Raw genomic sequence first — 16,476 nt, 5'->3', positions numbered from 1 at the left:
TCACTAAAGCCACAAATAAGAATAGGGTCCCAGCTAAGTGGAATGTGTTTCCCGAGAAGATAAGGCTTCCGTAGGAGCCCTTGGAGATTCTCTGAAAGATACTGAAGCAGAAAGTATGAGTGGATGTGTAATTCTTTAATTAAAGGGTTCTATGTTCATTCCCTTTGTAGTCAATTTGCAATGCCCATTGCCTCATGTTGCTTGTAGTTTTAACCACAGTGTGCTGTTTCCTTCCACATCTCTAATTCTTTTCCCAGACCTCATTCAGGAAACAAGGGAACCATGTGGCCATCTCATAAAAGTTCCAGGAGTCTCCCCATAGTTCACATTTCTGTGCAGCATTGATAAGAAAACAAGACCTGTCTATGTTTCAGGGAGGAATCTCAGTACTCAGATTCATATAAAAGAAATACAGCTTCACCTAGATTTAATTCAATTTCTGTTCATAGCCCTCCCACCACCAGCACTGCTGCTATTCCGTAGGGAGAGTGGAAATTTAATCCCACTGTATTCCAGGTCACCCCCACCCTCTACCACACAGGTCCCTACCCTCTCTGAGAATTAACCATTGATTCCCTGGCAGAGACCCCTGTCTGCATATTGGTTCAGGTCTCCTATGATATCTCTGCAGTCTGCATGCTCCTTGCTCTCCCTACTCACCCAGGAACTCTGCCCAGATAGTATCATGCATGGGTCCCGTCTTCAGGATGTGCCCTGTGCTCTGGACCTCTGGGACTCGGCAACCTCTGGGAAGCTGTGGCCATTCCTTTCTGGAAACTTCCCAACTCTTCAGACTTCAGCACCAGACTTCCTCCCAGCCCCGCCCCACCCAAGGGAACTCTTACTTATGATTTTAAATTCAAAGGCACTCCCTGTATTACCATGTCTAACCTCAGAGACATCTCACTTAATCTCCTTGGTGAGTTTGGGCTTTAGCCAGAGTCTAGCAGGCTGTTTTCTGCTATTGCTCTCCTCCCTGAGACAATTAACTTAAAAATGGCCCAATTTCTTGGAATGAGGTAGTTGGGGAAAAGTTCAGGGGGAAAAAAAAAGGAAATGCGTAAGAGGAGAAAAACCTTAATTAATAACTCCAAGTATTACTCTAATGCTTGTGTTTATTTGTATTTCCTCAAAAGTGGGCTCTATCTCTAGCTCAGATCATTCCATTGTATCTGAGACTCAGCAACTGAGAACTGATCACCTCCACTTGGATATTTAGGAAGCACGATCATACAGCATAATTTTGGCTGTTTTGAGCATTAAAAAATATCCACTGACACTGAATCCGTGACACAAAGGAGGTTTAGAAGTAACCTCAAATCTACATTAAAGCCGTACCTGGTCTAGTTCAGTGGAGGCTGCAATAACTTTCTATTATCTCTCCTCACCACAGAGAGCAGCCCCCCACCAACTGGGAAGCTGGTTCTTGTGTGTTGAAGAGCTGTAGGGTTAAGGTCCTGTTATCAGTTGGATAATAATGGCTTCTGATTGGTAGTTGGGTGGTATTAGATAAACTAGGAAATTTGTGACTTAAACTTTCTTAAAAAAATACTACTTATAGAGTCCAAAGTGCTTTGTTAAATTTGCAGAATGTAATTATAATAAACACATTTTTCTAATGGGTGGTGGGGGTGCGCAGTAGGAGAAATCTCTCCATCAGCAAAATGCGAATAGACTTCCCGATCCCAACAGAGACAAATGGCACGTGCTTAACACTACACCTCCAGGGACCATTTCTGCAGTATGTTACCAGAGAAGTGTCTCTGAACAGAGCAGGATGTCAGAAGTCCTGGGGATGAGCTGTGGTCTCAGTCCCGCGTTTGAAGTTGGCCAGTGGTGCCACCTAGTGGAGCTACTGCTTATGGCTGGGGATGGTTTTTTTGGGAAAGATTAAGCGGGAGCGAAGCCAATCTCAGGTATTCCTTTCTAGTGTAATTGATTGCATTTTGTTCTTTATTCTCTTGGTTTGCTCCCCACCCTTTCCAACAAAGGGGGTAACATCTGGTAGGTTCCTTTATATCCATTTTCGTTTGGCAATATTAAGGGTGTATTATGTTACAAATCTCAAAAGGGTAAATTAAAGGTTAACATCCTTCATGGTTACTCACCCTTTAGTAAAAGTTTCTTCTATCAGCAAAGCACTTCTTTTCTCTCTGCTTATTTTTATACAACAGATGATACTGTTTTTTGAGTGTCTATCTTCTCACTGAATATCCACAGCAGTATATATGTATGTAATGTTTTAATCTGTTGTAGAATATCTTCAGAACAAACCATAGTATATTTTGCCATTTATGTACCATACTGTATTTAGCCATCAGGTTTCTTTCACTTGGTTGCTGTAACAAGCAGTCATGCAATGAGCACTCCTGTGTGTCTTGCACATATGTGTAAATTTTCCTTGGGAGTAGATTGTACGTGGCATTACTGAGTCAAAGAGTATGTATCCTTTAAGAGTCCAAGATAGTGACAAATTTCCTTTCAATTTAGCACTGAAATTGTATACCCTGCCAACACTATGTAAATATCTTGTCTCCACCTATATTCTGTCTCTCTCCCAATCTGGAGAAAGGAAATAATCTTATTGTTGCTGTAATGTTAATTCCTCTAATTACTAAGAAGATTGAAACTGTTTTCATATTTCATGGTCATTCATAGTATTTTCTTCTGTCAATGCCTATTAACATGTTTTATACTATTCAACATTGAATTGCATGTGTTTTTCTTCTCATACGTAGAAGTTCTTTGTATATTCTGGATAGTAGTCCTTGTTTATACTATATTCAGTCTTTAATTTTGTTTATAGCATCTTGTGTTACTCAGAAGTTATCAATATTGATATATACAGGTGTATCAATCTCTTTCATGTTTCATTTTTGTCTTAAGAGGAGTTTACATGCCTTTTCTTTTTCTTTTATAACTGGAAGTTTGTATCTTTTGACCCCTTCACTCATTGCTGCCATCACCCACCAGCTAGCGCAAGGCAGAGGGAGAGCAGAGATGGTGCCCACCCATCTCCATCCCTGGAGAGGGCTCCAGCAGGCTCTTAGGGGAGTATGTTAACCTAGAGGCCCACCCCTCAGGCTGTCACTTTAATGTAAGTAAATGTGCCTCTTGCACCTAAAGTCTGGGCACTCTAGGCTGATTCTGCCATGCGCCCTGTAAGAGCCTGTTCTCAGCTTGCTACCTACCATCTTGTGGGTCACAGGAGGTGAGCCGCATTGGTTTTCAAAGTTAAATGTTTTGTGGGATCATCTCAGGTGCAGACCTTTAAAGTTGGGGTGCCCAATGTAGGGTTCAAATGCTTCACTCCACAGGGAAAAGCTCCGGGTTTTGAGTTCCTTCCAGGTTACAAGTCACTTAGCCAGGATGGGCTTTAAGATGACATTGTGTCCCAGCCTCTCCCACCCGCTTCAGTGTGATTTTCTCCTCATTTACCCAATGTGTAGTCATCACCCAGTCTGCATTTAGGTTTTTTCAGAGGAAATTGTTCCATGTATAGCAGTGGACTCAGTGTGTCTGTGGGAGGAGGTGGTTCAGGATCCTCCTACATCGCCATCTTGAACCAGAACCTTCAAAAGGTACATACTTTGTATCTTTTCTTCTGTGACTTTATATTTTTTATATTAATTTCCTTAACCATCAGGAATATACTTCTGCAACTGATTAAGGATCTAGTTCAACCTTTTTCCTGATATATGGACTCAATTTTGTTGAATAAGTTACCTTTTTCTGAACTGATTTGAATAACCACTTTTTTCGTATACTACATTTTAATATATATAAGGGTTTTAAGTTCAGAAGAAATCTTGGAGAAAGATGGAGTTTAGGAGAAATTGGCATTTACATGACATTTGGAGCTTGTAAGTGAAATACTTCTCTAGCAGGTAATGTATAGAATGAAGAAAATTAAGGAGATTGGAGATATAACTGAAGGGCATGGGGCAGAGATGCAATGTCTGGTTCCTATGGGCAGGATCCTCACTGAACTTAAACCACCTGATGATGGAACTGGCCTGTTGCTGGGCTGCTGCTTCCACACCTTTAGGCAATAACCTATTATTGCACTACATAAAGAGCTCAGTCCAGTGCTCTGGGTGGAGGCAGAGATGCTAGTGCTCGACCTACCACTGGGAGAACAAGCTGGGTAATAAACCCTTTCACCTCAAAGAATGTTTTGCTATCAATGTCTTTGGTCACATTGAATCCATAGCAAACTTGCCCAGGGCTGAAACCCATTGGTAAGACAGGGTGGAGCAGGTTTAACTGATTACTGTTTAGTTATATTTCTGCCACTTCAAAGATTAATTCACTACATAATTTTGTCTCTGTAATCATCAGCCCTGCACGTCTTTTTTGATAAACTTATCTGTGGGGAAAATGGAAGTTCCTATGGCCAGAATCCTCACCTGACCCTAGACTACTTGCTGATGTAATTGGCCTGCTGCTGGGCTATTGCTCCCACACCTGTAGGCAATGAACTATTACTGACTGAGTCACTATATAAAGAACTCGCCCAGTATTCTGGGCAGAGACAGAGACGGAGGTGGATTACAGACCTGAAGACTCTGGATCCAGGTGTGATCCTAGTGCTCAACCTACTGCCGGGATAATAAAGCCAGGTATAAACTTTTTTACTCCAGTAACGCTCCATTGTCATTTCTCAGTCTCATGGAGTCCATAGTGACTCAGCCTGGGGCTGAAACCCTCAGGCAAGACATGGTCTCAAGAATATCAGTGCTGTTGGCTGAAGTCTGTGGCTAATTTCATGTGCCTAATTTTAATATTTTCTTCTGGGAAACTTTTCCATCTGCCCTAGTCCAGACAAAATGCATTCCAGGTGCTATGACAGCTGAGGGGCCACACCTCTATCCCAGCAATCATCATTCTATATTGTAATACTTTCTGCAGAGTAAACTATTTCTCTATGTCCATCTCTATGACCGGCTCATAGTAGATGCACAATTGTTAATTTGTGACTATGTGACACCCAACAGATATACCCTGTGACCTTTGACTATTCATTGCTTTTCTATAAGCCTCAGTTATCTCATCATTTCAGGATAATATAGACTGCAACATAGCATTGACTTAACAAAGTGTTTTATGTAGTTTAGTAATATGAATATAATTATTAAGCAAAGAACTGTGTGTCATATCAGAACCTGACATGTTTGCTGCACAGTTTCTTCTCCAGCTTATCTTTGGGGTGTCTGTAGAGTGTACCATTCAGTTGTAAAAACACAAGCATTCCGAAGGGAATCTGGAGAAACTAGAGGCCACCAACTTCGAACCTTGCTGTGTGGTTCTGTGTCCAACAGAGGGCAGCCTAACCTCCAGGGATGTGGAACGCTGCCTCTCGGAGCTCTGAGAATGTGATCAGTGTTTTCCGTACAGCTCAGAAACAACTACTTATAATGGCTGGGAGATAATGTAATTTTATATAGATTTTCAGTCATTTTGTGTAGAGAAAATTGTATAAAGGAAGTAATAACCAGCCATAGTTTGTGTATTCATGTTTTAAAAATAAAATGGATGGCTTTTCTAATAAGTAAAACCAAAATATACTTATTACAGAAGATTTAGACAGAAAAACTGAAAAAGTGGAGAGACCTCCCTTAGTCTCACACCAAATAATGTGCTCAATTACTCGGGATAGTTGCATGAAGATATCAGCCATAACTATGAGTGTCAGGAAAATCCCCAGCTGATGTCTAGGGTGATATTAACAAGGCTTCACAAATGAGGGAAGGCTGATGCTTCATCACTTTCTGGAGGACACTACACTAATTTGGGACTGTGAAACCCACTGCAGGTTCTCAAGCCAGCTCCCTCCCCATATACATGCCCAGGGCTCTCACTGAAGGATCAGGTTCAGTCACCCTGAACCCACTGGGAATTCTTCCCACGAACTACAAAGTCTGTTTCCTAAGGCTCCTCCCATTATGCTCCCAAATGGGAATGAATGTTAATATTCCAGGGCTGTGATGTGAGCACAGAGACCAGTATCTCCCATGTCTCCAGGCTGCTCAGGGGCCCTGCCTGTCAGTCTCAGGGCTTTTGGTCATTAAGTCTTCACTCAGTGCATTCAGACAACTTGCACTTAATGAGTAGCTTCTTCCTTCTGGGTAACTGGATATAGTGAGAGTGAAAAAAGATGTGGTTCTGTCCTCCACAAACTTATAGCCTCTTGAAAGAAAGAGAATTACAAAATTATCATCAAATTGTGACAAAAGATGCAAAAATAATCATGGCAGGATGCCACAAGAGTAGAAGAGAAGAGGTAGCTTCAATTGTGGAAAATCATGTATGACCAGAGGGGTTAGGGAGCAGGAGCTCAACAGGCAAGAACAGAGCTAATTCTTTACATGTTCTTATTTATAGCTAAATTCTGCCTCTCCAAGGGCTTGCATTCTGAGCACCCAGTGCAGTGCCTGGCATACAATAGGGGCACAGGGGAAGTTTATTAAATATACCAATATGAATCTCTGTGACTTTGCTGGGTTACTGGTGCTTCTATTATTTTTTTGTCCCTATGCTACTAACCTTGTCACTGCACAGGTAAGTTCTTAGATCTGCCTTTGTCATTTTTTTTCCTCCACTCTTGTTATCATGTTGTCAGTCCCCACTTATAAGGGCTACTAGACACAGTACAATTTAGAATTAGTAAGTCACCTCTAGGAACCTGTGTGAGCTGCCCCAGCCCTCTGAATGGGAAATGACATTCCCATGCTCAGCGTCCTGGTCATGCGCTATCTTCCTACTGTACCCAAAATTTTGAAGATCTTGGAAAAAGCAAGTACTAGAGTAAAAAAAGCCCAATAGGACATAATTTATGCTTTTTAAAAAATTGACAAGACAATTCTACGTATTTCTATAGGCAGATAATCTTTCTATCTACATGAGTGTTTGAAAATAGGAAAGACTTGATAGGCAGCCCAGTAGGATCTTGTTAGAACTGTGGCACCACTTAAAGCTAGAGAAGTAGTTCCATCCACTGAGGTCCAGGACACGGAAGCTGGAGGCAAAGCCCCATGTCCCTGCAAGACTTTATGGGGGACAGTACTCAAGTTCTACTTGGGCTCACCCTCACAGGAGGACAATAGGGCATTGCAGTTAGACTGGGGAGGGGGTTAAAGCCCCAACCTTGGGGAACATGGGGACTAAAGCCCACATGTAGAATTAGCAATTCATTGGTCCTCTGTGAATGTGTAATGTGTCCTGGCACTCACTGGTGGACACAGGAGCTGAATGTTTGCTGATTTATGGCAACCCTGAGAATTTTCCTGGGACCCCTGCTGTGATAGATGGCTATGAAGGTAAGGCAGTTATAGTGAAGAAATCTCAAATCTCATTGGAGATATGGTGTTTGTTTACCCCCAAAAGGAGTGTGCTGTATACATTTTTCCCATTCCTGAATATATTCTGGGAGTGGATATCCTGCAGGGCCTATGGTTACAGACCACTGCAGGTGAGTTCAGACTGAGGGTATGTGTGATAAAGGCAGTTCTGAAGGGACATGCTGAGCACCTGCCTGTGCCTTGGTGGTGACAAATACTAAGAAGTATAAATTGCCTGAGGGGCACAAGGATATTGGAGAAACTCCATAGTCCTACCATTTGTCATGGACTTGTAGCCCAGGACTTGGCCACATGAAAGAAACTGCAAACAGTACGGCTGTATCACTTTATTGATGATGTCATGCTCACATCTGATTCTCTTGCAAGTTTAGAAGGGGCAGTGCCTAGACTGCTGCAACATCTACAGGAGAAAGGATGGGCTGTGAACAGCACCAAGGTTCAGGGACCTGGTTTGTCTGTAAAATTCTTGGGGGTTTGTCTGGTTGGGTAAAACTAAAGTTATTGCTGAAGCATAGACAAGGTCCAGGCTTTCCCTACCCCTACCACTGTGGCAAGAATTTACAAGACTTTTGGGTCTTTGGAGCTACTGGAGAATGTTTATCCTGCACTTGGCATAACCTCTAAAGCCTTTATACTGGTTGGTATGCAGTCAAGGCCATACAAGCCTTGAGTGTAATGGTCTCATCAAGGCCCTGTGAGTTAGATGTTCATGTAACTGAAGATGGTTATGGATGGGGTCTTTGGCAGTGGCTTGAATGGACATGCCAACCTATTGGATTCCGGTCACACCTATGGAACAAGCAGAGGTCCAGTACACATCGATAAAGAAGCAACTGGCTGCTGTGTACCACACCATGCTGGTTACGGAGCCCATCACTGGAACAGCTCCAACCAAGATAATAATGACCTATCCCTTTGCAGGGTGGGTGCAAGACTGGATCCAAAGGCCACAGAGTGGCATGACATAGATGCCTACACTGGGCAAATGGGGCCCAATTTAAAGCAGTGAGCACCCTTTCCACTAGCTCATTAAGTGAAGAACTCCAACACTTACTGGGGCCAGCGACCTATACCAGTAGAAAGCAGGAAGAACTTGTTTTTGAGCCATTGGTAGCCAAGAGTCCTTATCAGGAGGGAAAAAACCCTATACCTGAAGGTGCTTGATATACAGACAGCTCCAGCTGTGGGCAGCCCCTAAAGTGGAGGGTTGTGACTTTCCATCCTAACAGAGACAATATGGATGGAGGATGGAGAGGGGAAGAGCAGCCAATGGGCTGTGTTGTGGGCCATATGGCTTGTAATCACCCAGGAGCCCTCCCCTATAGTTGCCTGCACTGACAGCTGGGCTGTCTATTGGTGGTTGACCCTGTGGCTACCAACATGGTATCATGCCAACTGGATGGCTGGTCGCCAGCCCCTTTGGGGGAAAGAGTTATGGCAAAACCTATGGGCCTCTGGTCAGACTAAGACAGTTACCATATATCATGTGACTGGCCATTTGCCTTTGACATCCCCAGGGAATGATGAAGCAGATGCATTGTCCCAAGTACATTGGCTAGAAGGAAAGCCTGCCTCTGATGTGGTCCAATGGTTATATTAATGTTTGTTGCACGTGGGGCAAAAGACAATGTGGGCTGTACCCTATTGTTGGGGCTTTCTGTTGACCTTTGAAGAAGTCAGGAGAGCCTGGAAGGAGTGCCTTGTGTGCTATGAGAGGGACTTACACTGAGTCCCAGAACAAAATGGAACAATAGTAAAGGGGCTGATACCCGTTGTTAGGTGGCAGATAGATTATATTGGGCCTCTGCCCATATTGGAAGGGTATCAGTAGGCCATGAGTCATATTGACACAGCTACTGGATTGTTGGTTGCTTTTCCTGCACATTGTGCATATCAGCAAATGACCAAAAGGTGCCTAGAACATCTCTTTGCAGCCTATGGCTGGCTGCAGGTGATTGAGAGTGATCAAGGCACCTACTTTACTGGATATGCGTTACAAGAATGGGTGCAGCATTTAGGGATAAAGTGGAAGTTTCATGTACCATAGAACCCTACTGGAGCAGGCATGATAGAGAGGTACAATGGTTTGTTGAAATCTGGCCTGAAGTCCGATACCAATAGTTTGCAGGGCTGTTAAATTCCTTTATGGACGGTGCTATGGCATTTGAATAAGAAGCCCCTAAAAGGAGCCTTGAGCCCTGTGGACATGCTAATGCACATTGCTGCCTCTCCTATACAACTGTTTGTCCAAACCAAAGAGGAGTTATTGAAGCCAGGGTATGGCCAGCAGAGCTACATCCTGCTGTCAGTCCCAACTGCATTAAACCCTGGAGACTCTGTTGAGTGGACATGGCCCTGGAGATTTTGACACATGGGCCAGCAATGGCTGGCCCACTGGCACCTTGGGGAAAAGGCCTGGAAGCTGGCTTCCTCTGTGTTCCTGGAATAATAGCAGAGTGGCCCCCAAAGAACATGGTTGTTTGTCCAAAATGTCCCAGAGGTAAGAGCATCTTACAGGGAAGTTTTGTTTTATCTTATGGCCAGTGCATGTACCTCCTATAGCCCTATATATGGACCCATATGTTACTCCCACAGGGAGGTGGATGAAGGTCTGGCATACTAGACCAGGAAGAGATCCCATTCCTGCCACTGTCCAATCACAGGACCACTCTCTTGCACGCATCCTACCTGATGGACAGAATTTGCCTATGCTGGTGTCATTAAAACATGTATCTTGTTGTACTTAACGTTATTTTCTCCCTCAGTCCTCATGGCCTCAACCTGCCACCTGGCTGCATGCATATGATGAGTGCACTGAACTCCCTACGTGTTCAGCTACTGGCCTCCTTTGGAATGGGCGAGCTATGGACTTAATCTGCATAGAACTTTGAACCTAGCTGAATTCTCCAGTTTGAGGATTATCATGATTCTATTGCTGTTGTTATTATGTTGGATTAGTCTGGTTACAGTACTCCAGTTTTCTTGTACAGGATCCATTGCAGAAGATGTGGAACGAGTAGATTGTAAGGTGAGATTTCTTGAAGGGTGGGCTGTGGGTAAAATTGCAGCATTTCCAGAATCTGTCACCTGGCTTTAGTGCATCTCCATATCAATAGGTGTTTCCAAGGGGTGGAGAAAAGTATCCATCTACACATCAATAGGTGTTTACAAAGGAGGTTGAGAGGGAGCTTGCACCTGGCCTGGAGAGTTTTGGTGGGATCTTTTTGCAGCCAGTCAATGGGAGACTTGGGTGAGCAGAAGTAGACATTGCTTGTAAGCAATAATGAGTTTCTCCCACTTCATTTCTCGCTTTGACTTATTTCAGTTTCAAAGGTTTGTTGCCCTGGGTGGGAATATATCTTCTCCCTAGAGTTACAATGACCAACTCCTCTTTGGAATGAGGAACTTTTTCTTTGGATGTGTCTTATGTTATAGTCTCCCCTTATTGGTCTAGGAGATGTTTTGCATCTTTAAGTTTAATACTAATTTTATTCATTAAGAACATGTTATAATGCAGATATCTAGCTAACAACTTTATGGATTATCTGATTTAATCCATACAACTACCAAGGGAAGTACGTATACTAATATACAATTAACAAGAAAGAAAATCAGGCAGAGAGAAGATAAGAAACTCAAAATCTGACAGCTAATACATGTCAGAACCTTGTTTTGCCTGAATTTACTTCACAGATTGATATCCTAATCATCTTTTAAGGTATTTTGATATACACTCTTATGAAGGTTTCACATGAAGAAACAATGTGGTTACTACATTTACCCATATAATCAAGTCCCCACCCATACCCCATTGCAGTCACTGTCCATCAGGGTAGTAAGATGTCATAGATTCAATATTTGCCTTCTCTGTGCTACACTGTTTTCCCCATGACCCCCCACACCATGAGTACTAAATATAATACCCCTCAATCCCCATCTCCCTCTCTCTTGACCCAACCTCCCACACCCCTCCCCTTTGGTAACCACAAGTCCCTTCTTGGAGTCTGTGAGTCTGCTGCTGTTTTGTTCCTTCAGTTTTTTCTTTGTTCCTATACTCCACATATGAGTGAAATCATTTGGTACTTGCCTTTCTATGCCTGGCTCATTTCACTGAGCATAATACCCTCTAGCTCCATCCATGTTGTTGCAAATGGTAGGATTTGTTTTCTTCTTATGGCTCAATAATATTCCATTGTGCATATGTACCACATCTTCTTTATCCATTCATCTACTGATGGACATTTAGGTTGTTTCCATTTCTTGGCTATTGTAAATAGTGCTGCGATAAACATAGGGGTGCATATGTCTTTTTCAAACTGGGATGCTGCTGAATTCTTAGGGTAAATTCCTAGAAGTGGAATTCCTGGGTCAAATGGTATTTCTATTTTGAGTTTTTTGATGAACCTCCATGCTGCTTTCAACAATGGTTGAACTAATTTACATTCCCACCAGCAGTGTAGGAGGGTTCCCCTTTCTCCACACCTCGCCAGTATCTGTTGTTGTTTGTCTTTTGGATGTTGGCCATCCTAACTGGTGTGAGGTGATATCTCAATGTGGTTTTAATTTGCATTTCTCTGATAACTAGCGATGTGGAGCATCTTTTCACGTGCCTGTTGGCCATCTAAATTTCCTCTTTGGAAGTGTCTATTCAGATCCTGTGTCCATTTTTTAATTGGGTTATTTGGTTTTTGTTTGTTGAGGTGTGTGAGCTCTTTGCATATTCATTTGTATAAATGACACCCCTTATCAGATATGTCATTTATGACTATATTCTCTCATACTGTAGGATGCCTTTTTGTTCTACTGATGGTGTCCTTTGCTGTACAGAAGCTTTTTAGTTTGATGTAGTCCCACTTGTTCATTCACTTTTGCTTTTGTTTTCCTTGCATGTGGAGAAATGTTCATGAAGAAGTTGTTCATGTTTATATTCAAGAGAGTTTTGCCTATGTTTTCTTCTCAGTGTTTTATGGTTTCATGACTTCCATTCAGGTCTTTGATTCATTTCAAATTTACTTTTGCGTATGGAGTTAGACAGTAATGCAGTTTCATTCTCTTACATGTAGCTGTCAAGTTTTGCCAACACCAGCTGTTGAAGAGGCTGTCATTTCCCCATTGTATATGTATGGCTCCTTTATCATATATTAATTGACCATATATGCTTGGGTTAATATCTGGACTCTCTATTCTGTCCCACTGGTCTATGTGTCTGTTCTTGTGCCAGTACCAAATTGTCTTGATTACTGTGGCTTTGTAGTAGAGCTTGAAGTCAGGAAGTGTAATTCCCCCTGATTTATTCTTCCTTCTCAGGATTTCTTTGGTTATTCAGGGTCTTTTGTGGTTCCATATGAATTTTAGAAGTATTTGTTCCAGTTTGTTGCAGAATGCTGATGGTATTTTGACAGGGATTGCACTGAATCTGTAGATTGCTTTAGGCAGGACAGCCATTTTGACAATATTAATTCTTCTACCAAATAGCATGGGATGAATTTCCATTTATTAGTGTCCTCTTTAATTTCTCTTAAGAGTGCCTTGTAGTTTTCAGGGTATAGGTCTTTCACTTCCTTCATTAGGTTTATTCCTGGGTATTTTATTCTTTTTGATGCAGTTGGGAATGGAATTGTTTTCCTGATTTCCCTTTCTGCTAGTACATTGTTAGTGTATAGGAATGCAACAGATTTCTGTGTATTGATTTTGTATCCTGCAATTTTGCTGAATTCAGATAGCAGTTATAGTAGTTTTGGAGTGGTTGTTTAGGGTTTTTTTATGTACAGTATGATGTCACCTGTAAACAGTGACAATTTAACTTCTTCCTTACCAATCTGGATGTCTTTTATTTCTTTAGGTTGTCTGATTGCCATGGCTAGAACCTCCAGTATGTTGAATAAAAGCAGGGAGTCAACATCTTTGTCTTATTCCAGATCTTAAAGGAAAAACTTTCAGCTTCTCATTGTTAAGTATAATGTTGGCTGTGAGTTTGTCATATATGACCCTTATTATGAGGCACTTGCCCTCTATACCCATTTTGTTGGGAGTTTTTATCATGAATGGATGTTGAATTTTGTCAAATGCTTTTTCAGCACCTATTGAGATGATCATGTGGTGCTCTCCTTCTTTTTATTAATGTGTTGTATGATATTGATTAATTTACAAATATTGTACTGTCCTTGCATCCCTGTAATAAATCACACTTGGTCATGATGGGTGATCTTTTTGATGTGTTTTTAAATTCAGTTTGCTAATATTTTGTTCAGAACATTTGCATCTATGTTCATCAGAGATATTGGTCTGTAATTTTCTTCCGTTGTGGTGTCTTTGCCTGGTTTTGGTATTAGAGTGATGCTGGCCTCATAGAATGAGTTTGGGAGTATTCCCTTCTCTTCTACTTTTTGGAGAACTTTAAGGAGGATGGGTATTATGTCTTCATTAAATGTTTGATAAAGTTCAGTGATGACGCCATCTGGTCCAGGGGTTTTGTTGTTAGGTAGTTTTTTGGTTACCAATTCAATTTTGTTGCTGGTAATTGGCCTGTTCAGATTTTCTGTGTCTTCCTGGGTCTGCCTTGGAAGGTTGTATTTTTCTTGAAAGTTGTCCTTTTATTCTAGGATATCCAATTTGTTAGCATATAATTTTTCATAGCACTCTTTAATAATTCTTTGTATTTCTCTGGTGTCTGTAATGATTTTTCCTTTCTCATTTCTGATTCTGTTTATATGTGTAGACTCTCTTTTTTTCTTCATAAGTCTGGCTAGGCATTTATCTATTTTGTTTATTATCGCTCCTGGTTTCATTGATTCTTTCTATTGTTTTATTCTTCTCAATTTTAAGTATTTATGCTCTGATTTTTATTATGTCCTTCCTTATACTGACTTTGGGCCTCATTTTTTCTTCTTTTTCTAGTTTCATTAATTGTGAGTTTAGACTGTTCATTTGGGAGTGTTCTTCTTTCTTGAGGCAAGCCTGTATGGCAATATACTTCCCTCTTAGCATTGCCTTCAGTGCGTCCCACAGATTTTGTGTTGTTGAGTTATTGTTTTCATTTGTCTTCATATATTACTTGATCTCTGTTTTTATTTGGTCATTGGTCCATTGATTATTTAGGAGCATATTGTTAAGCCTCCATGTGTTTGTGGGCCTTTTGTTTTCTTTGCATAATTTATTTCTAGTTTCATACCTTTGTTATTTATGAGCTAGTTGGTACATTTTCAATCCTTCTGAATTCACTGAGGCTCTTTTTGTGGCCTAGTATATGATCTATTCTTGAAAATGTTCCATGTGTACTTGAGAAGAATGTGTATCCTGCTGCTGCTTTTGGGTGGAGTCTTCTTTAGACGGCTGTTAGGTCCATCTCTTCTAATGTGTTGTTCAGTGCCTCTGTCTCCTTACTTACTTTCTGTCTAGTTCATCTGTCCTTTGGAGTGAATGATGTGTTGAAGTCTCCTAAAATGAATGCACTGCATTCTAATTCCCCCTTTAATTCTATCTGTATTTGTTTCACATATGTTGGTGCTCCTGTGTTGGGTACATATATATTTATAATGGTTATATCCTCTTGTTGGATTGACTCCTTTATCATTATGTAATGTCCTTCTCTGTCTTGTTACTTTTTTTGTTTTGAAGTCTATTTTGTCTCATACAAGTACTGCAACTCCTTCTTTTTTCTCCCTATTAGTTGCATGAAATATCTTTTTCCATCCCTTCACTTTTAGTCTGTGTATGTCTTTGAGTTTGAAGTGAGTCTCTTGTAGGCAGCATATAGATGGGTCTTGTATTTTTATCCATTCTGTAACTCTATGTCTTTATATTGTGTATTCAGACCATTTACATTTGGGTCTGCTTGTCGGTAGATATGTAGTTATTGCCATAGCAGGCTTTAGATTTATGGTTACCAAAGGTTCAAGGGTAGCTTCTTTACTATCTAAGAGTCTAACTTAACTCACTTAGTATGCTATTTCAAATACAATCTAAAGGTTCTTTTTTTTCCTCCCTTCTTTTTCTTCCTCCTCCACTCTTTTTATCTTAGCTGTCATATTTTGTACTCTTTCTATATCCTTTGACTAACTTTCTATTTAGCTGATTTAGTTTTTCATTTGCTTAGTAATTAATTGGTCAACTTCCTTTACTGTGGTTTTATTTTCTCTGGTGACAGCTATTTAGCCTTAGGAACACCTCCATCTATAGCAGTCCCACCGAATTACACTGTAGAGATGGTTTGTGGGAGGTAAATTCCCTCAACTTTTGCTTATCTGGAAATTGTTTAATCCTTCCTTCAAATTTAAATTATAATCTTGCTGGGTAGAGAATTCTTGGTTCCAGATGCTTCTGTTTCATTGTATTCAATATATCATGCCACCACTCCCTTCTGGGCTCTAAGGTTTCTGGTGAGAAGTCTGATGGGTTTTCCTTTGTATGTGATCTGTTTTCTCTCTCTGGCTGCTTTTAGTACTCTATCCTTGACCTCGTCTTTGCCATTTTAATTATTATATATCTTGCTGTTGTCTTCCTTGGGTCCCTTGTGTTGGAAGATTTGTGGACTTCCATGGTCTGAGAGACTATTTCCTTCTCCAGACTGGGGAAGTTTTTAGCAATTGTTTCCTCATAGACACTTTCTATCCCTTTTCTCTCTCTTCTTCTTCTGGTACCCCTATAATGTGAATATTGTTTCATTTGGATTGGTCACACAGTTCTCTTAATATTCTTTCACTCCTAGAGATACTTTTTTCACTCTGTGCTTCAGCTTCTTTGTATTTCTGTTCTATAATTTCTATTTCATTTACCATCTCCTCTATGTCATCTAATCTGCTTTGAAATATCTTCATTGTATGTTTCACTTCAGATACTGTAATTTTCTTTGTGGTCTTCTCTTTTCCCCAGATGTAGGCAGTCTGTAGCAGTCTTCCTTTTGGTTGCTTTTTCAGGATTCATTGTATTTGCTATATTTTCTTATTATATGTGGTTTTGGGAGGAAGTTTCTGTCTCACTTCTCATGACACCATCTTTAAGCCTCTACTTAGATTCCAAATTTCTTAATAAGACTTACAATTTACCTTTTCATTTTCATCTTTGCCACCTATCCCCATGCACAGCAGGCCATCCCAAATTCAATTTCAGTTCCTCA

General features: G+C 40.9%; 1 non-coding gene across 1 annotated transcript; it reads left to right on the top strand.

Annotated features, from left to right (window-relative positions):
* The first annotated feature begins 1,711 nt into the window (after nucleotides 1-1,711).
* LOC118923154 (small nucleolar RNA U3) lies at nucleotides 1,712-1,920 on the top strand. Its single transcript, XR_005029082.2, has one exon. It is a non-coding gene; the product is annotated as a small nucleolar RNA U3 (small nucleolar RNA).
* The last annotated feature ends 14,556 nt before the right edge of the window (nucleotides 1,921-16,476 follow it).

The sequence above is a fragment of the Manis pentadactyla genome, chromosome 2 (genome assembly GCF_030020395.1).
Source record: "Manis pentadactyla isolate mManPen7 chromosome 2, mManPen7.hap1, whole genome shotgun sequence".
NCBI lineage: Eukaryota > Metazoa > Chordata > Mammalia > Pholidota > Manidae > Manis > Manis pentadactyla.
The sequence above is the reverse complement of the archived record's forward strand: the minus strand, read 5'-3'. Positions and strand labels throughout refer to the sequence as shown.